Source organism: Moschus berezovskii, chromosome 15 (assembly GCF_049115385.1).
Source record: "Moschus berezovskii isolate FMDL1 chromosome 15, NW_MosBer_1.0, whole genome shotgun sequence".
Lineage (NCBI taxonomy): Eukaryota > Metazoa > Chordata > Mammalia > Artiodactyla > Moschidae > Moschus > Moschus berezovskii.
In genome coordinates, this window is record NC_142474.1 from 87463429 (window position 1) to 87489200 (window position 25772).

Sequence of the window (25772 nt, forward strand, 5' to 3'; positions counted from 1 at the left end):
TAAAACAAACACAACACTGTAAATAAAATATAGTACAATATAAAATAAAAATAAGTGACAGATCTTTGGGTCTTCAAACCGAGTTAGAGTTCCTATCAGATGGATAATAGCACCACAGCCTTACTGAATTGTTAATTTTATTAATATGTATCTTGCGGTGTTTTGCCTTGGGTTTTTCCTGTTTGGGACTCTGGGTTTCTTGGACTTTGTTGATTATTTCCCTCCCCATTTTAGGGAACTTCTCAACTATCATCTCCTCAAGTATTTTCCCATGATCTTTCTTTTAGTGTTCCTCTTCTGGGACTCCTATGATTCGCATGTTGGGGCGTTTAACATTGTCCCAGAGGTCTCTGAGATTGTCCTCATTTCTTTTAATTCGTTTTTCTTTTTCCCTCTCTGTTTTATTTATTTCTACCATTCTATCTTCTGTCTCACTTATCCTATATTCTGCCTCTGTTATTTTACTGTTGGTTCCCTCCAGAGTGTTTTGGATCACATTTATTGCATTATTCCTTAAGTACTGACTCATTTTTATTTCTTCTAGGTGTTTGTTAAACCTTTCTTGTCTCATTTTGATCCTAGTCTCCAGGCTATTTATCTGTAACTCCAACTTGTTTTCAAGATTTTGGATCATTTTCTCTATCATTATTCGGAAATTTTTACCAGGTAGATTCCCTATCTATTCCTCTTTTGTTTGGGTTGGTGGGCCTTTATTTACTTATCTCTATGTGAAGAGTTTGCGGAGGCAACCACACGTTTGCTTACTCACCAAGCAAGGCAGAGGAAACATGTTGAAATTACACAGGATGCTGGCTGTTTCCCCATAACAATGCCAGATCATGACCTAACCCACTCTGAATGCCTACTCCAGAACCTCTTATTTCATAGAACACCTCTTCCTACAACTATGTCAAAGGCTTCCCTGGCTGAGAAGAATGTACATGTGACAGGAGTTGAGCCAAATCAGATCTGGCCTACATCTGAATGAGCTGAGAGTATCCATTACCAGCGATTATGTAGGTGGAACAGTGAGAGTATCTGGAACACTGACTGGTGTGCTGGGACTGTCCTAGTATGCACCCAAGCCAATATTGGGCACCCCTTTTTGCTACAGCACTTCTTTCTTTTGGAACAAAATTTCCAATGCTGGAAGGGGATACAGCACACACTTACATGAAATGGAATCAGCATGGACCTGAAACCAGGGCTTCTGTACCATCAACTTGATACTCAATTTAACTTCCCAATAGGCAGAGTTTGCTACTGAGCACAAGAGAAGTCCGGGCTCATACGTGGCACTGGTTCTGGCCTCAATATCTTAGCCCCATCTCTCACCAAAGTGAGAGTTGCCAATACAAAAGAAGCAAAATTAATCTGGAACATAAAATTATGGAAATCGCCCAATAGGAGAAACAAAACGAAAAACAAGTTAAAAAGGAGAACATTTTAAGAGACTTTTGGACAACATCAAGTATACTAACATTCACTTTATAGGGGTTGTAGAAGAAAAGAGAGAGAGAAAGCTGTCAAAAATGTATATTTAACGTGCTGAAAGGGAAAATCTTGCAACCTATAATACTCTACCCAGCAACAGTATCATCCAGAATTAGAAAGAACTTCCAGACAAGCAAAAACTAAGAATTTATCCATATTAACCCACTCTGAAGGAAATATTAGAGTCTTCTCTAAGTGGGAAAAGAAGTAAAAATCTACAGAGAAGGGAACAACTCCCACCAGTACACAGAAACACATAGTAAAGGCTGTGGATCAACCAATTAGATAATCTAGTATGAAAATTAAAAGACAAGTGAATTGCAAATTAAACGCTAACTACATTAAGCACCCTATTACATCAATGGATGGAGCATCCTGATAGAAAAGCAATAAGAAAACTGTAGTCTTAAATGATAGATTAGAGTAGTTGAATTTAATAGATACCTACAGCATTTGCTGTTTTTCTTCAGTTACTAAATTGTCTGACTCTTTTGAAACCCCATTGGCTGTAGACCTCCAGGTTCCTCTGTCCATGGGATGCCTCAGGCAAGAACACAGGAGTTTATTGCATTTGTTTTCCAGGGGATCTTGCTGACCAAGGATCAAATTTGCATTTTCTGCGTTGCAGGCAGATTCTTCACCTCTGAGGCACATGCCATTATCTATCCCAAAATAGCAGAATACACACCTTCAAGTGCACACAGGATATTTTTTTCAGGGATGATCAAATGCTGGGCCACGAAACAAGTCTCAACACATTTAAGAAGACAGAAATTATCTCAAGCACTTTTTCTGACCACGATGGTAGAAAACAAGAGATCAGTTACAGAAGGGGAATATGAATGAGGAATTCCGCAGGTCGGTAGGTGCCCAGTATGCTACTGGAGATCAGAGGAGAAATAACTCTAAAAGAATGAAAGAATGGAGCCAAAGCAAAACAAATACGCAGCTGTGGATGTGACTGGTGATAGAAGCAAGGTCCGATGCTGTAAAAGGAATATTGCATAGGAACCTGGAATGTTAGGTCCATGAATCAAGGCAAATTGGAAGTGGCCAAACAAAAGATGACAAGAGTGAACGTAGACATTCTAGGAATAAGCGAACTAAAATAGACTGGCATGGGTGAATTTAACTCGGATGACCATTATAACTACTCCTGTGGGCAGGAATCCCTTAGAAGAAATGGAGTAGCCATCATGGTCAACGAAAGAGTCCGAAATGCAGTACTTGGATGCAATCTTATAAACGACAGCATGATTTCTGTTATTTCCAAGGCAAACCATTCAATATTACAGTAATCCAAGTCTATGCTCCAACCAGTAATGCTGAAGAAGCCAAAGTTGAACGGTTCTATGAAGACCTATAAGACCTTTTAGAACTAAACACCCAAAAAAGATGTCCTTTTCATTATAGGGGACTGGAATGCAAAAGTAGGAAGTCAAGAAACACCTGGAGTAACAGGCAAATTTGGCCTTGGAGCACGAAATGAAGCAGGGCAAAAGTTAATAGAGTTTTGCCAAGAGAACGCACTGGTCAGAGCAAACACCCTCTTCCAACAACACAAGAGAAGACTCTACACATGGACATGAGCAGATGGTCAACACGGAAATCAGATTCGTTATATTCTTTGCAGCCAAAGAAGGAGACACTCTATACAGATAGCAAAAACAAAACCAAGAGCTGACTGTTGCTCAGATCATGAACAACTTATTGGCACATTCAGACTGAAACTGAAGAAAGTAGGGAAAACCACTAGACCATTCAGTTATGACCTAAATCAAATCCCTTATGATTATACAGTGGAAGTAAGAAATAGAATTAAGGGACTAGATCTGATAGATAGAGTGCCTGATGAAATTTGCACCGAGGTTCATGACATTGTGCAGGAGACAGCGACCAAGACCATCTCCATGGAAAAGAAATGCAATAAAGCAAAATGGCTGTCTGAAGAGGCCTTACTAATAGCTGTGAAAAGAAGAGAAGCGAAAAGCAAAGGAGAAAAGGAAAGATATAAGCGTCTGAATGCAGAGTTCCAAAGAACAGCAAGGAGAGACAAGAAAGCCTTCCTCAGCGATCAATGCAAATAAATAGAGGAAAACAACAGAATCGGAAAAACAAGTGTTTTCTTCAAGAAATGAGAGATATCACGGGAACATTTCATGCAAAGATAGGCTCGATAAAGGACAGAAATGGTATGGACCTAAAAGAAGCAGAAGATATGAAGAAGAGGTGGCAAGAATATACAGAATTGTACAAAAAAGATCTTCACTACCAAGATAATCACGATGCCGTGATCACTCCCCTGGAGCCAGACATTTTGGAATGTGAAGGCAAGTGGACCTTAGAGAGTATCACTATGAACAAAGATAGTGGAGGTGATGAAATTCCAATTGAGCTATTTCAAATCCTGAAAGATGATTCTGTGAATGTGTGCACTCAGTATGCCAGCAAATTCGGAAAACAGAGCAGTGACCACAAGACTGGAAAAGGTCAGTCTTCATTCCAATCCCAAAGAAAGGCAAACTACCGCACAATTGCACTCATCTCACACGCTAGTAAAGTCATGCTCAAAATTCTCCAAGCCAGTCTTCAGCAATATGTGAACTGTGAAATTCCAGATGTTCAAGCAGGTTTTAGAAAAGGCAGAGGTACCAGAGGTCAAATTTCCAACATCCGCTTGATCATGGAGAAAGCAAGAAAGTTCCAGAAAAACATTTATTTCTGCTTCATTGACTATGTCAAAGCTTTCGACTGTGTGAATAGCAATAATTTATGGAAAATTCTGAAAGAGATGGGAATACCAGACCACCTGACCTGTCTCTTGAGAAACCTGCATGCAGGTCAGGAAGCAACAGTTAGAACTGGACATGGAACAACAGACTGGTTACAAATAGGAGAAGGAGTGCATCAAGGTTGTATATTGTCACCCTGCTTATTTAACTTCCATGCAGAGTACATCTTGAGGAACACTGGGCTGGAAGAAGCACAAGCTGGAATCAAGATGGCCGGGAGAAATATCAATAACCTCAGATATGCAGATGACACCATCCTTATGGCAGAAAGTGAAGAGGAACTCAAAAGCCTCTTGATGAAAGTGAAAGAGGAGAGTGAAAAGGTTGGCTTGAAGCTCAACATTCAGAAAACAAAGATCATGGCATCTGGTCCCATCACTTCATGGGAAATAGATGGGAAAACTGTGGAAGCAGTGTCAGACTTTATTCTTTGGGGCTCTAAAATCACTGCAGATGCTGATTGCAGCCATGAAATTAAAAGACACTTACTCCTTGGAAGGAAAGTTATGACCAACCTCGATAGCATATTAAAAAACAGAGACATTACTTTGCCACACAAGGTCCGTCTAGTCAAGGCAATGGTTTTTCCCATGGTCATGTATGGATGTGAGAGTTGGACTGTGAAGAAAGCTGATCGCCGAAAAATTGATGTTTTGAACTGTGGTGCTGGAGAAGACTCTTGAGAGTCCCTTGGACTGTAAGGAGATCCAACCAGTCCATTCTAGAGGAGATAAATCCTTGGTGTTCATTGGAAGGGCTTATGCTAAAATTGAAAAGACTCTGATGCTGGGAGGGATTGAGGGCGGGAGAAGAAGGGGACGACAGAGAATGAGATGGCTGGATGGCATCACCAGCTCTATGGACATGAGTTTGAGTGAACTCCGGGAGTTGGTGATGGACAGGGAGGCCTGGCGTGCTGTGATTCATGGGGTCACAAAGCGTTGGACACGACTGAGCGACTGAACTGAACTGAACTGTACTGATTCCAGGTGTCTCAGAGGTAAAGAATCTGCCTGCAACGAAGAAGATGCAGATTTGATCCCTGGTTCAGCAAGATCCCCAAGAAAGGAAATGTAATAAACTCCAGTGGTCTTGCTGGGGAATACCATGGACAGAGGAGCCTGGAGGGCTACAATCCATGGGGTTTCAGAAGAGTCAGACAGCTTAGTAACTGAAGAACAACAACAAATGCTGTAGATATCTACTACGTTCGACTACTCTAACCTGTAGTTTAAGACTATAGTTTTCTTATTGCTTTTCTATCAGGATGCTCTGTCCATTGAAGTTATAGGCTGTTTAATGCAGTTAGCATTTAACTTGCAATTCACTTCTATTTTAAATTTCATACTAGATTATCTACTTCGTTGATCCACAGACTTCACTATTTTTTTGTGTGTACTGGTGGGAGATTTTTCCCTTCTCTGTCGATTTTTACTTCTTTTTCCACTGCGAGAAGACTCTTTAATATTTTTTTCCAAGTTGGTTTAGTATGGATAAGCTCTTAGATCTTGCTTGGCTGAGAAGTTCTTCTCTGCAATTCTGGATGATAATCTTGCTGGGTAGAGTATGAGGGGTTGCAAGGTTTTCCCTTTCAGCACATTAGATATACATGTTTGAACTCTTTCTCTCTCTCTTTTCCTTCTACGACCACAATAAAATGAATGTTAATATATTGGTGTTCTCTAGAAGTCTCTTTAACTGTTCTCCTATTTAACTTGTTTTTCGTTATGTTTTTCCTATTGGGCAATTTCCATAATTTTACATTACAGAATAATTTTGCTTCTTGTGCATTGGCAACTCTCATTTTGGTGAGAGGTGGGGCTCGTGATGGAGGGGCCAGATCCAGTGCCAGGTAGGGGCCAGATCCAGTGCCAGGTATGAGCCTGTTCACAGTAGCCAACACTGCCTATTGGGTAGTTAGTTTGAGTATCCAGTTGATGGTACAGAAGCCCTGAGTTTCAGGTCCATGCTGATTCCATTTTGTGTAAGTATGTGCTGTATCCCCTTCAAGCATTGGAAATTTTGCCCCCAAAGAAAGAAGTGTTGGAGCAGGAAGGGGTGCCCAATATGGGATTCGGTGCATGCGGGGACAGTCCCAGCACACCAGTCAGATTTCCATATACTCCCACTGTGACACCTCAAAAAGCACCGGAAATGGCTGTTCTCAAGTTGTTGAGATGTAGTCCAGATATGAGTTGGCTCCACTCCTGGCACCTGTACATTCTTCTCAGTCATGGAAGCCTTTGCCATAATTGAGTGAAGTGGTGTTCTATGAAATACCAGGGGCTGGCGTAGGCATTCAGAGTGGGTTAGGTCATGACATGGCATTGTTATGGGGAAAGAGCTAGCATCCTGTGTAATTTCAACATGTTTCCTCTGCCTTGCTTTGTGAGTAAGCAAACGTGTGGTTGCCTTTGCAAACTCTTCACATAGAGATAAATAAATAAATGCCCACCAACCCAAACAACAGAGGAAGAGATAAGGAATCTACCTGATAAAGAATTCCAAATAATGATAGTGAAGATGAACCAAATTCTTAAAAATAAATGGAGTTACAGATAAATAGCCTGGAGACAAGATTCGAGAAGATGCAAGAAAGGTTTAACAAGCACCTAGAAGAAATAAAAAAGAGTCAATACATAAGGAATAATGCATTTGATGAGATGCAAAACACTGTGGAGGGAATCAACTGTAGAATAAGAGAGGCAGAAGAGAGGATAAGTGAGATAGAAGATAGAATGGCAGAAATAAATGAAAGAGAAAAGAAAAAATAAAAACGGATTAAAAGAAATGAGGACAATCTCAGAGACCTCTGGGACAATGTTAAATGCCCCAACATTTGAATCATAGGAGTCCCAGAAGAAGAAGACAAGAAGAAAAACCAAGGGAAAATACTTGAGGGGATGATACTTGAAAAGTTCCCTTAAATGGAGAAGGAAATAATCACCCATGTCCAAGAAACCCAGAGAGTCCCAAACAGGGAACACGTAAGGCAAAACACCCCAAGACATATATTAATAAAATTAAGAAAGATCAAAGACAAAGAACAAATATTAAAAACAGCAAAGGAAAAAACAGCAAATAGCACCCAAGGGGATTCCCACAAGGTTCACAGCTGATCTTTCAATAGAAACTCTTCAGGCCAGGAGGGAATGGCAGGGCATACTTACAGTAATGATAGAAAATAGCCTACTGTACCCAGCTTGTATCTCATTCAAATATGAAGGAGAAATGAAAAGCTTTACACACAAGCAAAATTTGAGAGAATCTAGCATCACCAAACTAGCTCTCCAACAAATGCTAAAGGACCTTCTCTAGACAGGAAGCAGAGAAAAAGTCTATAAACCCGAAACCAAAACAATAAAGCAAATGGCAATGGGAGCAAACTTGTCAATAATTACCTTAAATGTAAATGGGTTGAATGCTCCAACCAAAAGACAAAGACTGGATGAATGGATACAAAAACAAGACCCCTATATATGTTGTCTACAGGAGACCCACCTCAAAATGAGGGACACATACAGACTGAAAGGGAAGGACTGGAAAACCATATTCCATGCAAATAGATACCAAAAGAAAGGAGGAGTAGCAATATTCATATCAGATAAAATAGACTTTAAGACAAAGGCTGTGAAAAGAGACAAAGAAGGACACTATATGATGATTAAAGTATCAATCCAAAAAGAAGATATAACAATTATAAACATATATGCACCCAACACAGGAGCACAGCAATATGTAAGACAAATGTTAACAATTATGAAAGGGGAAATTAACAATAACATAATAAGAGTGGGAGACTTTAATGTCCTACTCACACCTATGGATAGATCGACTAAACAGAAAATTAACAAGGAAACACAAACGTTTTCAATCACCGGTCAGGGAACTAAGACCCCACAAACTGCATGGTTCACCCCACCCCAAAATATTATCTGTCTGTGGTGATCCTGTTTGTCGTATGCACCGGGATTGTCCCCCTTCCACTTCCCTGCCCTTGGGAACAAACTGCTTCCACCAATTTCTTAGGAGAACAGTGGATTAGTTGATACTTGGTCGGTTCCCTCCAAACATTAATTGTTGGGAGTGCTAGCTGTGGGTTTTAGTTGTATCAGCATTTTGTGCCTCCTGAGCACCTTTAGCTGACAGCATAGGCGAGTGATGCAACACAGCCCTTTATGACGTAGGAGGGCAGGAGGTGATTTCTGCCTGCTTTTCTCAGGGGAAGTATGACATTCACCATCCCCATGTTGAACCCTCTTCCCATTTAGGTTCTGGCAATTTAGACCCTACTGTCATTCCACACCCAAAACAAAGGCAGTAACACCACACCACTAATCACTGCCGCTGAGATCAATTGTTGAGCAGGGTTATCCATCTTCAGTGCAGATTCCTGACCCAGTCCAGACCTCTACTCTCTGGTTAACTCTAGGCCTGAGGGTCTGTTCCCCAACGTCCTGGGACTCCACACCCCTCCCCACTCAGGTGCCCACCTCTTCTTTATCCCCGCTCCCTTCCCATCAGAAAATTCACACACACACACACACACACACACACACACACACACACACACACACAAATATCATCTTTTCACCAGTTGATGTTTATTTAAATGGAAGCCATTAGTTTACTATGTTAGTGTGAGAGTCAGTCTTTTCCTGCTTGGCCATTTTTAAGAAAGGAGAACTCTGGAGAAACAATTCTAAACCGTCTGGCCTTTGGTATTCAGTTACTGGCTTCCCAGGTTGTACTTCTCCTGGGTCTCTCATTCTTGGTCGGCTGAGCTGATTTTCTCTTTCGTTTCTGCCTCATTCTTGGACTCTGCCTCATATTATGGTACCTTATTCGGCATTGATACAGTGTCTTACGTGCACAGGAATAGACAAACCAGTTTGGTTTTCTTGTTTTCTTCACCTTCTTCGACTGAGAGGCATACACTAGGATTTTCTTTCTCAAAGTCCTTTGTAGAGGTTTTCTGATTCTCATGGTCATATTTCGTGCCTGGCAAGAAAAGAGAAGTGTATTAGTTTCAAGGAAAGAGTATAACAACTGAGTTGGAAGGGAGATTTCATGAAAAAAGCATGTGGGCTGATGTGTGCTTTTCTGCCAGGCAAGGGCAATGTAGAGGTCTTGGGCAGGAAAGTGAATGGAGAACATAGGGAGCTAAATGGAGTCATCTTACCTTCACACGGCCTCTGTATCTCCATTGACAATGGATCATCTTTCTTCCTTTCATCCTTGAAGCAAACCGAGTTGCAGCTCTTCTTGGCTTCTGTGGCTTCCTGGTTACCTTAGTCATGATGATCCCACGAAGTGGCCTAACCCAGAATCTCTGCCTCTGACCCCCTTATATACACATTCTCAGGACAATGAGGAGGCACACCCTTCATTCTGATTGGTCAGCTAGGCACTCCCTCAGCCAATCGTGGCTTTGGGGTCTTAGAAATCACAATGTACCACTTTTCACATCAACATGGGCTAGTGGAGGCTGAGGGAAGCCATGATACAACTTACGCACTGCTGATACCTCTGTGTGTCTGATTTGGGGGAGTGGTGATTCAGGGCATTGTGTTTCTGCTCATGACCTTCAGAATTTCCTTCAGTGCCCTTTATTCTTTGACTTATAAGCTTCTCTTCAACACTCCTGCCTCCTCCATCCCTGTATGAACACTATTCACCCCTTTTCAGCACTTCAGAGTCCTCTAGTCACTTCATCTCTAGACCACCCTCTTCCTATTGGGGGTTCTTGAGGTGCTTAAGGAACTGAAGAGCAAGCACTTAACATGGAAAAAGGTAATTAAGAACCTGATGTATGTTTTTTTCTACTCCAATGAGCTTTAGAGACCCCAAGATTTGGTGAACAATCAGTCTGCTGCCCCAAGGTCAATACACCTTCTCCATAAGATTACACATCAGAACAAGGACAGTGTTCAATGACTCCTTCAATAATATTGTTTGGGACACTTCAACTCTCATATTGAGTAGGGAAACTCAAATTGCCCCATCTACCAGAAATAAATTCCTGATTAAAAAAAAAAAGTAAGGTGCCCAAAGGCAAGAGTCACATGACGACTGCACCCCTGACTCTTGACTGAATCACTTCCACAATGGTCCCTCATTGACAGTTCTCATCAGATAGGGCCCACTGTGTAGCTTACCAATAGCTGAGCAAGAGACGTACCAGTAGGTATCTCATTGATACTTGGGTGCTTATGGGAGGGGCCAGGGATGTACTGTCCAATTTCTGAGCAAGACCTGTTGCTTAGTAACACATAGAAATGGCCATCTGCTAAGAGCTGTGCTCATGCTGCTCTGTTACATAATGTTACTCTGGGTCCAGTTTGCTGGTAACTTTTTAGTTGACTCCTTTCCAACCTCAGATTTTGATTTCACTTGCTTTTTTAACTTTTATGCATCATTCTTTTCATTGTTTTCCCGTGAGTGCCTGTCAGCAGTGCTTATCTATATGTCCCTCCAACAGCTTCCACTTGATCCCATGTGCCTCATATAGTATAGCTAATATTTCAAACCCAACAAGAATGTGAAGGCCAGCCCACCTTGAGAACTATTTGGCAACCCTTAACATCACAGTGATTCTTATTCTATTCACAGAATAACAGAGCAGGATGATGGAAATTCAAAAAGTATAAAAATGAAATTAGAGGACACCAGTAAGTATGTCAATAGAAATATATACTGTTATTATTTTGTCTTTGTGTTCTACCTAAATGTTTCAAATATATATATAATACGTGTTATATAATGCTAGAATATATAATACAAATATATTTGGATGAGCATATATACATCAGGGAATTTTTTTTAATTTATAGAAATTGAATCAAACTATATGCACTATTGTAGCCCTCTTCTATACAATACGCTGGAAGAATTTTTTCATCTTGATGAACATGTATCTGCCATTATTTCTAAGGATTACTATAGTGCTCATATGCTTGCTTAAACCATTCTCTATGCGAGTGCTTTGAAGAGAGGAACCATGTGTGCTTTGTTCACTGGTTGCTTCCATATCTTTTCTATTGTAAATCAGGCTGTAATACATATTGGAATTCATGTATCTTTTCTTTTTTTCATTTTTTAAAATTATTTTATTTTTAGGCTAACTACTTTACAATATTGTAGTGGTTTTTGCCATACTTTGACATTAATCACCCATAGACACCATCATTTGAAGGGACCTGAAGAAGATGGTTCAGTTCAGTTCAGTTCAGTCACTTAGTTATGACCTACTCTTTGCCACCCCATGAATCACAACACACCAGGCCTCCCTGTCCATCACCAACTCCCGGAGTTCACTCAGACTCATGTCTATCGAGTCGGTGATGCCATCCAGCCATCTCATTCTCTGTCGTCCCCTTCTCCTTCCGCCCCAAATCCTTCCCAGCATCACAGTCTTTTCCAGTGAGTCAACTCTTCGCATGAGGTAGTCAAAGTATTGGAGTTTCAGCTTTAGCATCAGTCTGGATGTTTTAGAAAAATAGAAATCTTTCCTCTCCATTTTGAGATTTATAGGCTGTTAGGAAAATACTGTTCAATATATTTTACTCTGCTGCTGCTGCTGCTGCTAAGTCACTTCAGTCCTGTCCGGCTCTGTGCGACCCCATAAGTGGCAGCCCACCAGGCTCCCCTGTCCCTGGGATTCTTCAGGCAAGAACACTGGAGTGTTTTGCCATTTCCTTCTCCAATGTGTGAAAGCGAAAAGTGAAAGTGAAGTCGCTCAGTCATGTCTGACTCGTAGCGACCCCATGGACAGCAGCCTACCAGGGTCCTCCATCCATGGGATTTTCTAGGTAAGAGTACTGGAGTGGCTTGCCATTGCCTTCTCCGATATTTTACTCTAGACAGGATTATAATAATGACTTTTTAATAATATACCAGTTCTCTGCTTTTAATAAAATTAATGAGCAATCTTTTTTGGTAATTCTATGAATGTATTATTGAAAAATGAAGGCTACATTGAGGTTGCCTATTCCTAAAATGAAATGATGCTTGATAGAAAATTCAGCAAAAGCTAAATCATTTCCCTCAAGCATTTTGCTCTGATGAGGTGAATAGGTCCTGAAAACCATTTGGTAGACTTCCAGTGAGAAAGAACTTGCATCTGAAAAGGCTTATACTTGTAAGAGAGCCAGTTCTTTCTCCTTCTTCTCCCTAAATAATATTGATTTCTGAGCACTGTAAAGCAAAATTTTCTAAATGTTTCAGGTTTGGGATTAAAGCAAAATGTATTTGTATTTTCACAGTTCAAAAATTCCAAGAAAATCACTTTCTTAATGATTTTGAAATTTTTTGACCTTGGGTCATTTAATTTCCAGTGATGGGGAAAGTGAGGTAAGGAAAAACCAGAGTGATTGATCATCAAGTTAGTCACTCTCAGTAAAATTGTCAATATGAAGGTAAAAATTGCATATCATCAATTTAATTTGAATCTCTTTCATTACAAGTGAGGTAGGGCATTTTTTCCTCAGTACTCAGAGCCAATTAATATTGCCAAGAATTTTTGAAAATCATTCAAGGTTCGAGTGTTTTCCAATCTCACAGACATTTTTTGAGGTTTTACAGTCTGTTTAGTCATTACATATCTTAAATAATTAAAAGTTTCCTTGAATCGTATTTTTTCTTCAGATACTATTAGATTTCTCACTTGTAATTGTTGTGTGGTAGCCTCTAACAAGGCTTCCACAGTTGCTGTTGTTGACGCAGCAAGTAAGATATCATCCATGTAATGAATTATATATGCGTCTGGGAATCTCTCCCTTATGGGTAGTAAGATCTGTCCCACTAAAAATTGGCAAATAGTGGGGGAATATTTCATTCCTTGAGGAAGCACTTTCCAATGATACCTTTGAACGGGTTGCTTGTTATTGGTTGTGGAAATAGAAAAAGCAAACTGTTGTCTGTCATCCGGATGAAGAGGAAGGATAAAAAAGCAATCTTGAAGATCTATAATAATTACTGGCCATCCTTTGGGTATCATACTCGGATTTGGAAGTCCTGGCTGTAAGGTTCCCATGGTGACCATAGTCTCATTTACATTTCTTAAATCTATTAACATTCGCCATTTTCCTAATTTTTTCTTAATTACAAACACAGGATAAATCCATGGCGAGAAAGAGGGCTCGATTCGCCCTTGATTAAGTTGCTGTTTTGTCAATTTTGTTAAGGCCGCTAATTTTTCAAAAGGCAGGGGCCATTGAGCCGTCCATACTGGATCATTAGACTTCCATTGTAATTTTAGCGGCTGTATCTCAATGGCCCCTAACAAAAAGGTTCATTCAATACCAAACGAGCTTGAGTCTGTTGCAAAAAATCTCAGCCACACAGATTTATAGGGACCTCCGTAATATAAGGTTTAATGTAAGCTAAAATCTGCTTGGGCCCACGAGCCTGCAGGTAAGAGACAGTTTAAAAAGTTTTGTTAAGGTTGGCCTCTCCCACACCGATAATACGGCTTGCTGGTGTCTGGAGAGGCCATTCACGGGGCCATTCTGACAAGCGGATAATGGAAATGTCGGCCCCAGTATCTAACATTCCTTTAAAATTCTTTCCTCTAATGTTCAAAGTCAAAATGGGCTTTTCTAACTCCTGTAAGAGAGCTGTTAATCCCGCAAAAAAGTTAGTGCTGCCAAAACCTCCAGTACGAACAGCCTGGGACGATTTTTGTGGTTTCTCATAGGGCAACAGGAGCATCTGGGCAAAGCAATACCCTTTTTGCAGATATATATTTCTAGTGACTTGTACCATTATTGAAATCTCTCCGTCATAATCCTCATCAATAACTCCAGTAATAACATACAACCCTTTCATAGTACAACTACTCCTGCCCAATATGAGCCCCACAGTGTTAGCAGGAATAGGCGCGTAATAACCAGTATCTATTTTATTAGAACTAACACCCAAAAAAGATGTCCTTTTCATTATAGGGGACTGGAATGCAAAAGTAGGATGTCAAGAAACACCTGGAGTAACAGGCAAATTTGGCCTTGGAGCACGGAATGAAGCAGGGCAAAGGCTAATAGACTTTTGTCAGGAGAATGCACTGGTCATAGCAAACACCCTCTTCCAACAACACAGGAGAAGACTCTACACATGGACATCACCAGATGGTCAACACCGAAATCAGATTGATTATATTCTTTGCAAACAAAGATGGAGAAGCTGTATACAGTTAGCGAAAACAAGACCAGGAGCTGACTGTGGCTCGGATCATGAACTCCTTATTGCCAAATTCAGGCTTAAATTGAAGAAAGTAGGGAAAACCACTAGACCATTCAGATATGACCTCAATCAAATCCCTTATGATTATACAGTGGAAGTGAGAAATAGATTTAAGGGACTAGATCTGATAGAGTGCCTGATGAACTCTGGACGGAGGTTCGTGACATTGTACAGGAGACAGGGACCAAGACCATCCCCATGGAAAAGAAATGCAAAGGAGCGAAATGGCTGTCTGAGGAGGCCTTACAAATAGCTGTGAAAAGAAGAGAGGCGAAAAGCAAAGGAGAAAAGGAAAGATATAAGTATCTGAATGCAGAGTTCCAAAGAATAGCAAGGAGAGATAAGAAAGACTTCCTCAGTGATCAATGCAAAGAAATACAGGAAAACAACAGAACAGGAAAAGCAAGAGACCTCTTCAAGAAAATCAGAGATTCCAAGGGAACATTTCATGCAAAGATGGGCTCGATAAAGGACAGAAATGGTATGGACCTAACGGAAGCAGAAGATATTAAGAAGAGGTGGCAGGGATACACAGAAGAACTGTACAAAAAAGATCTTCACGACCAAGATAGTCACAATAACGTGATCACTGACCTAGAGCCAGACATCTTGGAATGTGAAGTCAAGTGGGCCTTAGAAAGCATCACTACTAACAAAGCTAGTGGTGGTGATGGAATTCCAGTTGAGCTATTTCAAGTCTTGAAAGATTATGCTGTGAAAGTGCTGTGCTCAATATGCCAGCAGATTTGGAAAACTCAGCAGTGGCCACAGGACTGGAAGAGGTCAGTCTTCATTCCAATCCCAAAGAAAGGCAATGCCAAAGAATGCTCAAACTACTGCACAATTGCACTCATCTCACACGCTAGCAAAGTCATGCTCAAAATTCTCCAAGCCAGGCTTCAGCAATATGTAAACCGTGAACTCCCAGATGTTCAAGCAGGTTTTAGAAAAGGCAGAGGCACCAGAGATCAAATTGCCAACATCCGCTGGATCATGAAGAAAGCAAGAGAGTTTCAGAAAAATATCTATTTCTGCTTCATTGACTATGCCAAAGCCTTTGACTGTGTGGATCATAATAAACTGTGGAACATTTTGAAAGAGATGGGAATCCCAGACCACCTGACCTGCCTCTTGAGAAGCCTGTATGCAGGTCAGGAAGCAACAGTTAGAACTGGACATGGAACAACAGACTGGTTCCAAATAGGAAAAGGTGTACGTCAAGGTTGTATATTGTCACCTTGCTTATTTAACTTATATGCAGAGTACATCATGAGGAACGCTGGGCTGGAAGAAGCACCAGCTGGAATCAAGATTGCTGGGAGAAATATCAATAACCTCAGATATGCAGATGACACTACCCTTATGGCAGAAAGTGAAGAGGAATTCAAAAGCCTCTTGATGAAAGTGAAAGAGAAGAGTGAAAAGGTTGGCTTGAAGCTCAACATTCAGAAAACAAAGATCATGGCATCTGGTCCCATCACTTCATGGGAAATAGATGGAAAAACAGTGGAAACAGTGTCAGACTTTATTTTTTTGGGCTCCAAAATCACTGCAGATGGTGATTGCAGTCATGAAATTAAAAGACACTTGCTCCTTGGAAGGAAAGTTATGACCAACCTTGATAGTATATTAAAAAGCAGAGACATTACTTTGCCAACCAAGGTCCGTCTAGTCAAGGCAGTGGTTTTTCCCGTGGTCATGTATGGATGTGAGATTTGGACTGTGAAGAAGGCTGATCGCCGAAGAATCGATGCTTTTGAATTGTGGCTTTGGAGAAGACTCTTGAGATTCCCTTATACTGCAAGGAGATCCAACCAGTCCATTCTGGAGGAGATCAATCCTGGATGTTCATTGGAGGGACTGATGCTAAAGCTGAAGCTGCAATACTTTGGCCACCTCATGCGACGAGTTGACTCACTGGAAAAGACTCTGATGCTGGGAAAGGTTGGGGGCGGGAGCAGAAGGGGTTGATGGAGAATGAGATGGCTGGATGTCATCACCGACTCTTTGGACATGAGTTTGAGTGTACTCCGGGAGTTGGTGATGGACAGGGAGGCCTGGCGTGCTGTGATTCATGGGGTCCCGGAGAGTCAGGCACGACTGAGCGACTGAACTGAGCTGAACTGATTTTATATGGAGAATTAATTACTAACAGTTCTATGTCCCTCAAGCTAGGAATATCTACACAGGCACTGCGCTGCATAGCTGAGGAAAGAGTCATAATACTAGGTTTTGTATTACCCCCTTCTTTTGGTGCGGGGCTGAAGGGAAGCCCCATTTCTAGTTTCCCGAACCTCCCTGATTATGTTTTAGCTTTAAGGGCCATGGATTGCCATCTTTGTCGAATTTAGATTTGCATTCACTTAATTGGAAGGACTGATGCTAAAGCTGAAACTGCAATACTTTGGCCACCTCATGTGACGAGTTGACTCACTGGGAAAGACTCTGTTGCTAGGAAAGGTTGGGGGCGGGAGGAGAAGGGGACAACAGAGAATGAGACGGCTGGATGGCATCAACGACTCTGTGGACATGAGTTTGAGTGAACTCCGGGAGTTGGTGATGGACAGCGAGGCCTGGCGTGCTGTGATTCATGGGGTCGCAGAGAGTCGGACACGACTGAGCGACTGAACTGAACTGAACCAATGATTGCCCTTTTTGCATCATGGGCAAGGCCCGGGAGGCTTCCCCTTTTTTTTGTAGAAGCAGTCAAAGACGAATTTACAGGTAAACGGCATTGTTTCTTCATGTGACCTGGCTTGCCACAATTAAAGCATTTTTCATTCATACTTTTTTGTATGACATATGTTTCCATAGCGGCGACCTGCGCCCTATGACGTATGGAGCCAATGTTTCTACATATTTTCAAGTAATCCATAATAGGGCCTGTTTCTCTGATGGGCCTGATAACATTTTGACAGTCCTCGTTTGCATTTTCAAATGCTAATTTCTTCAAAATCATTTGTTGCACATTTGCATCCCTAATAGATTTTTCCATTGCATCTTTTTTAACTTTCCGAGGAATTGAGCATATTCTTCATTTGGTCCTTGAAATATTTTTACAAAGGACCCATCAGACAGTGAGCTATCCACTTCAGACCATGCATTTAGGGCTACTTGTTTAATTTCATGCAACATGGACGGAGTCACGCCCTGTGTTTGAGCAGCTGTCTCTGCCATTGTCCCTGTGCCAGTTAAAATATCAAAAGTAAGCTGTGCTGGGTTTCCCCGACTTTGCTGTTCTTGAAGCATCTCTGTCGCTTCATCATTCACCCACATCTGCCACTGGAGCAATTGTTGGGGGGTAAGGACCATTTTCGCAATGGAAGTAAAATCCGCTGGTATCCAGTTTTCTGCCCAGTTCTGAAGGAATTCAAGACAGTAAGGAGCAGTGGGCCCATAAAGCATACATGCTTTTTTAAAGGTCGAAATGATGTTGAAATCAGGATTGCTCCAGCTCACTTGTCCCTGTTGGGAATGGTCAAAGAATATAGGAAAAGCCTGCTTGACCAAGTCCCGAGGAGTCAAGGAGCTGGTAGTGGAGATCAGAAAAGGAGCACAGGGAACGTTAGTTGTCATTGATGGAAGGGTTAAAGTCGGAGCAGTAGGAAAAGATAGGAATTACTTCGGAGGAGGGGGAAACTGGCTCTCCAACGGTTCAGTTGTTCTTGCATCTGTTTTTACTGGCTGAGGTGGCGGCAGCAAATGAGATACATCCCTCTGTCCAAAAAGGACATTTTTGTGATGAAGAGCCCCTTGCATATCTTTTTCTTCCAATTCATATTCATGCAGTGATTGTACTGTTTCTTCCTCAACATCCACTTTTATCCCATCTAATTGTTCAATGATGGTACGAATTAGAGCCCAGGTTACCCCCACAATGGGGAGGAATCTGGGCTCCTCGTCTGTATGCCATCAAGACATTAGTTTGCACTCTGTGCCAGACTTGCTCATCTAACGTCCCTTCCTCGGGAAACCATGGGTTGTAATCAACAACAAGGTTATAACATTCCATTAGCTGTTCTGTAGAAACATTCGCTCCAAACTGTTTTAAAAAATGATGCACTAGAGAAACGAAAGAATTTTATTTGCTTGGTGTCCCATGTTCTGCTTACCTCTTTCGGCAGGAGGCACGTCTCCGTTTTCGAAATGCGGGTTCTTTGAGCCCCACCTTGGGCGCCACTAGTAGAGCTCAGCAGAGATGCCTCTGAAAAAGGGCTGCGGACAGCCTCCTAGGAGACTGACAACTTGCTTTATTTTACAAGCGCTATTATATAGTATTACGAGGGAGGAAGACTTTAACAGCTACATCAGCATGACAAAAACCAGGACACCTGTGGAGTGTTGATAAACTTAGATTTACATAGCTTTACCAGACATGCTGGCTCCACTTCTAAAATTAATCAGGTTCCTAAGCTTCAAGTCAGCTATCAATCAAGGTTACCGGCATGGCTTCCAATTAACTCAAGGACTATGTGCGAAGGGAGTATTCCTAACACTAAATAAAGAAGGACAAAGAAAGTGTTACTTGAGCTAGGGAGTGTTTCTTGCGCTGCATGCCGAGGGTTGTCAAGGGCCCAATAAAACAGCTTCAAAGGGCAAGATGTTTTTTAAAACGTTGGAGACGTGCTAAGCAAGGCCGGCCCTCTGCCAAGGCCTCTGGTGAGGACCTTCTCCTCAGGCACCTCTTTCTCAGTTTCTCAACACTGTTTCCTTTATTCTTTGACTTATACGTCTCCCTTCAACACTTCTGCCTCTCCCATCCTTGTATGAACACTTTTCATCCCATTTCAGCACTTCAGAGTCCTCTAGTCACTTCATCTCTAGACCACCCTCTTCCTATTGGGGGTTCTTGAGGGGCTTAAGGAACATAAGACAAGCACTTAACATGGAAAAATGTAACGAAGAACAAGTTGTATGTTTTTTCTACTCCAATGCGCTTTAGAGATCCCAAGATTTGGTGAATCCTCAGTCTGTTGCCCCAAGGTCACTACACCGTCTCCATAAGATTACACAAAAGAGCAAAGAAAATGTTAAATGTCTCCTCCACTAATATTGTTGGGGACACTTCAACTCTCATATTGAGTAGGGAAACTCAAGTTGCCCCATCTACCAGAAATATATTCCTGATGAAAAAAAAAAAAGAAAAAGAAAAAAAGTAAGGTGCCCAAATTCAAGAGTCACATGACCACTGCATCACGGACTCTTGACTGAATCACTTTCCCAATGGTCCCTCATTGACAGTTTTCATCAGGTAGGGCCCACTCTGTAGCTGACCAATAGCTGAGCAGGAGACGTACCAGTAGGTACCTCATTGACAGTTGTTTGCTTATGGGCGGGGCCCGGGGATGCACTGTCCAATTGCTGAGCAAGATCTTTTGCTTAGTAACAGGATGTGGACTAGTAAGGAACAGCAATGGCTACCTGCTAAGGGCTGTGCTCATGCTGCTCTGTTACATAAGGACACTTTTGGTCCAGTGTGCAGGAATCTTTTTGATTGACTCCCTTCCAACCTCAGATTTTGATTTCACATGCTTGTTTAACTTTTGTACATTATTCTTTTCCTTGTATTCCCAGGCATGCCTGTCAGCAGGGCTTATCTCTATGCCCCTCCAACAGCTGCCAATTGATCCCATGTGCCTCATATAGTATAGCTAATATTTCAAACCCAACAAGAATGTGAAGGCCAGCCCACTTTGAGAACTACTTTGACAAACCTTAATCACAGTGATTATTATTCTATTCTCAGGATAACAGAGCAGGATGATGGAAATTCAAAAAGTATAAAAATGAAATTAGAGGACACCAATAAGTATGTTAACAGAAATATATATACTGTTAATATTTTGTTTTTGTTGTTCTATCTAAATGTTTATAACATATATATTATATGTGTTATATAATGCTAGAATATATAATACACATATATTTGGATGAGCATATATAGACCAGTGAATTACTTTTTAATTTATAGAAATTGAATCAAACTATGTGCACTCTTGTAGCCTTCCTTTTCTATACAATATGGTGGAAGAATTTTTCCATCTCAGCGAACATGTATCTGCCATTATTTCTAAGGATTATTATAGTGTTCAAATGCTTGTTTCTGCCATACTCCATGCGAGTGCTTTGAAGAGAGGAACCATGTGTGCTTTGTTCACTGGTTGCTTCCATATCTTTTCTTTTCTTTTTTTAAATAAATTCTAGTATTTATTAAATTATAAAGTCTGTAATAAAAAAAAGTGGATCAAGAGAAACCTCTAACTACAAGGACTAGACAGCAAAGCCTATGAGAAATCCATGAAGTGTGTTACAGACAAGATTCTGAAACATAAGTTATTAGCTCTTTTCTTTACATTTCCATTTCAGTAACTTTATTATTAAATAGTTGTTATTCTTCTATTTTAAAACCCCAAATTTGCATTTGCATCTCATGTTAATTAAGCTTTCTTTTCATACTGATACCAGACATCTTGTAGGTGCCAAATTTTTGTAATGGTTTTATGTTAATCCATGCAGAAAAATGTGAACCAGTGCAGTAGGCAGATGAGGACCATTAATGCACAGATAATACACACACGCTGGCTAAAAGAACTGAAGGCATTAAAAAAAAACTATAAAATAAACAGACCTCAAGAAAACTGGGTTATTACTAAACAGCTCTCAACTATTCACACCCAAGTTCCTTATATTAAATAAATTTCTCAACAGAGATGTGTTAGACATTTTAATTACAGGTCTATCCTTTCCATACCCCTTCCCATCCCAAATCCCAAAATGCATTACTAGGGATGAGTATAATGTTACGTGGGCAGAAATTTACAGATAACCATTTTCATCTTGAGCATGGATCTGAAAACTTTTTTATTTAAACTTCCGTTACTGTGCACTGTCCATCAGGCCTTAGAGATCTGACACTCACTGTTCCATCTCCTGCCACTTATCAATCAGTTCCTGATCGATCAGATACTGTCTGATTTACATTAGGAACCAAAAGTCTCTGTTGTGTCAAGGAGTGTTGTGCAACAAGCGCAGATACATCCTCACTCTCACTGCTGGCATCGGATTCAGTTTCTTCAATCGAAGTGTCTGGTGCTGGTGCCCTGCCTGAAGATGGTGATCCATGCTCTTCTTCTCCTTCCCCTCTATGACTCCTTTCTGCTATGCTGTCTCCACCAAGTTGTAAATGTGCAAAAGAGTCTTCAGGAGTAGTGCTTGCATCAGGGGATGGCGTGACGGGGCTTGTTAGCTGACCATCTACTGATGTCAGGGGCCTCACAGAAGACGACTGAACAGAAGCTCCGCTCTGAGCCATTACACTGTACACTCCATCAGCAGAGCTCTTTCTTGCTAGGTTTACAGTATTAGAATCACAGTCCGGCCTACGTCCGGCTACTCCCTTCTTTGGTATTTCTATTGATTCCCGCTTGATTTTCCTGCGAAGTCCACGTTCTTTTCTCCTGTACTGTACCATATTTTCAAGATCGGCAACATAGAGAAACCCGGCAATTAACATTTCAGTGCTCTTTTTACCTTTGGAAAAAGCATCCTCCAGCTCTCTGCTAGTGCGTTCATCATACTGCAACCACCCATTTCTTCCTTCATAATACCAGGCATATTCACCGTTTCCTCTACTTGCTGCCTTGAGTTCCTCTGGTGACAACAAGGTTGGCTTATCAAGGAAATCTTCGGGAATTTCTTGTCCACAGAGGGCACATTGCTTTCCAGGCCATGAAGCTCCCTTCACACATAGATAGCAGAAAACATGTTTACAAGGCAGAGTGATTGGGTGAACACATGTTTGCAGACAAATGGCACATTCAGGGACAGTTAGAAAAGGTGCAGTATTAGAACAAGACTCATTTACTTTCCTGTTAGTAGGAAGCATGTTTATAGAGTGATAAATTTCTCCACAGCAAGCAATCATTTCTGTTACAGACCCCACAGATGCCTGCCACAAAAATAAAATCTCATCTTCATGAGTAATCAGCCAGTTTGCAGAATTTTTTCCTCCATCACTGGATCATCCTGTGCTCTGTGGCCACCACCAAAGCCACCTCGCCGTCTTTTCTCTTCAGCCTTTGAGCCCGTAGCCCATACATTTTCTATTGTAAAAAAGACTGCAATACACATTGGAATTCATGTATCTTTTCAAATTAGTGTTCATTTTCTTCTGATATATACCTCGGAGTGGAATTGCTGGGTCAATTGATAGTTCTTTTTTTTAGTTTTTTGAGAAACTTTCATGATGTTTTCCATGGCGACTGCACAAAATTACATTCCCACCAATTAAGTACAAGGGGTTCCCTTTGTCCACATTCTTGTCAACATTTGTTATTTTCAGACATTTTGAATTTATGATAGCCATTCTTATGAGTGTGAGGTTATATCTCCTTGTGATTTTGGTTTTAATTTCTCTGAGAGTGATGTTCAGCATTTCTTCATCTGCCATCTGTATATCTTCTTTGGAGAAAATCAGAACTTCCCATTGTTTTTTGTTTGTTTGTTTTTTAATATTGAGTTGAATAATCTGTTTAGATAGTTGGATATTAACTCCTTATAGTCATATCATTTGCAAATACTTACTCCCATTCGGTAGGTGGCCTTTCATTTTGTCAGTGTTTTCGTTTGCTGTGCAAAAGCTTTTAAATTTGATTAGATATCATTTTTTTCCTTTGCTTCCTTTGCCTTAGGAGACAGGTGAAAAAAATGTTGCTATGAATTATGTTAAAGAGTGTTCTGCCTACATTTTCTTCTAGGTGTTTCATGGATTCCAGTCTTTCATTTAGGGTTTTAATTCACCTTGATTTCATTTGTTTGATCATTTTTTTGTAAGCTGAACCTCCAATATTTTGGCCACCTTAAGCGATGAGGTGACTCACTGGAAAAGAGTCTGATGCTGGGAGGGATTGGGGGCGGGAGGAGAAGGGGATGACAGAGAATGAGATGGCTGGATGATATCACCGACTCAATGAACATGAGTTTGATTGAACTCCGGGAGATGGTGTTTGACAGGGAGGACTGGCATGCTGTTATTCATGGGGTAGCAAACAATCGGACACGACTGAGCGAGTGAACTGAACTGAACTGATAGTTTTCTGTATATAGTATCACATCAACTGCAAGTAGTGACAGTTTTATTTCTCCCTTCTAATTTGGATGACTTTATTTAGTTTCTTTGAATGATTGCTGTGCCTAGTACTTCTAGTGTTTTAGATGTGGCAAGAGTAGGCATCTGTATCTCGTTCCTGATGTAGAGGAATAGGTTTCACCTTTTTGCCCCGGAATAGGATATCATCTCTATTTGTTATAAATCACCTTTATTATATTCTGAAGACCACATGGACTATACAGTCCAAGGAATTCTCTAGCCCAGAGTACTGGTGTGGGAACAGTGCGACTGCAACATTCACTTTCATTATGTTCAGATATATTCCCTCCATAACAACTATGGTGAGAGTTTTCAAAATGAATGAATATTGATTTTTGCCAAATGATTTTACAGTATCTGTTGAGATGATCATGTGATTTTTGTCCTTCTCTTTCCTAATGTTGTGTACTACACTGATTAATTTGCAGATATTGAATCATCCTTGTGCCCCTGGAATAAGTCAATCTTGATCATGGTATATGTTGGTTTCAACGTGATGTTGAATTTGGTGGTCTCATATTTTGTTAAGAATATTCACATCTATATTGAACAGAAATGTTGGCATTGAGTTTTCTTTTTTGGTGGTGTCTTTGTCTGGTTTTGGTGTTAGGAAAATAATAGCTTCATAAAAAATTCGGGAGCACTCCATTTTCTCAGTATTTTGGAATCATTTGAGAATGTTAGGTATAAGCTCTTCTTGTATGTTTGTAAACATTCTGCTGTGAAGCAGTGTGGTCCTGAACTTTGTTTTACAAAGAGATTTTTTATTATAAATTCAATTTCACTACTAGGGTTTCAATTCTTCAGATTATACATTCCTTCCTGATTCAATTTTGAAAGGCTGTATGGTCCTAGAGATTTGTCAGTTTCTTCTAGGTTATGCAATTGTTTGGCATATATCTACTTGTAGTATCCTCTTATGATTTTTCCCTATTGCTGTGATGTTTGCTGTAATGTCTCATTTGCATTTGTTTATTTGAGTCATCTATCATTATTTTTTATGAACCTAGCTAAAGACTTAATTATTTTATTTATCTTTTCAAAAAAATATCTTTACACATAAGTGATTTTTTTTTTTTACTTTAGGAAAGGGAAAGCTTCAATTTTATTAATGTCCTCTCTGATTTTTATTATTGCCTTCATGCTGAGGATTTGGGGCTTTATTTATTCTTCTTTTTCTACTTCGTTTATATAGTAAGTTAAGTTGTTTATTTCAGTTTCTCACCCCGCCTTGAGGGAAGCATCTTTCACTATACAATTTCCCCTAGAATTGCTTTTGCTAAATCCAATAGATTTTGGTAAGTTGGTGTTTTTATTAGTCTCAAAGTATTTTCTAATTCCCTTTTTGATTTCTTCTTTAGCTCATTGGTATTTAGTATCATGTTGTTTCGTCTCCATATGTTTGTATTTGTCCCATATTCCCCTCCTGTAATTGATTTCTTATTTTGTACCATTGTGGTCAGAAAACGTGCTTGAGATAATTTCTGTCTTCTTAAATGTGTTGAGACTTGTTTTGTGGCCCAGCATTTGATTATCCGTGAAAAAATATCCTGTGCGCACTTGTGTATTCTGCAATTTTGAGATAGACTCTGCCAGGTGGCTCAGAGATAAAGAATCTGCCTGCAACGCAGAAAACGCAGATTTGATCCCTGGGTCAGCAAGATCCCCTGGAAAATGAAATGTGATAAACTCCAGTGTTCTTGCCTGGGAAATCCCATGGACAGAGGAGCCTGGAGGGCTACAGCCCATGGGGTTTCAAAAGAGTCAGACAACTTAGTAACTGAAGGACAACAACAAATGCTGTAGGTGTCTATTAAGTTCAAATACTCTAATCTGTAAATTAAGACTACAGTTTTCTTATTGCTTTTATATTAAGATGCTCTTTCCGTTGATGTAAGAGGTTATTTAATGTAGTTAGCATTTAATTTGCAATTCACTTATCTTTTAATTTTCATACTAGATTATCTACTTGGTTCATCCACAGACTTTACCACGTGTTTGTGTGTACTGGTGGGACTTTTTTCCTTCTCTATAGATTTTTCCATCTTTTTCCACCTAGAGAAGTCTCTTTAATATTTCCTTCCGAGTTGGTTTAGTAT

General features: G+C 40.4%; 1 pseudogene; it reads right to left on the bottom strand.

Annotated features, from left to right (window-relative positions):
* Positions 1 to 21390: 21390 nt before the first annotated feature.
* Positions 21391 to 22449, bottom strand: LOC148775509 (E3 ubiquitin-protein ligase RNF146-B pseudogene; annotated as a pseudogene).
* Between the last annotated feature and the right edge of the window lie 3323 nt (positions 22450 to 25772).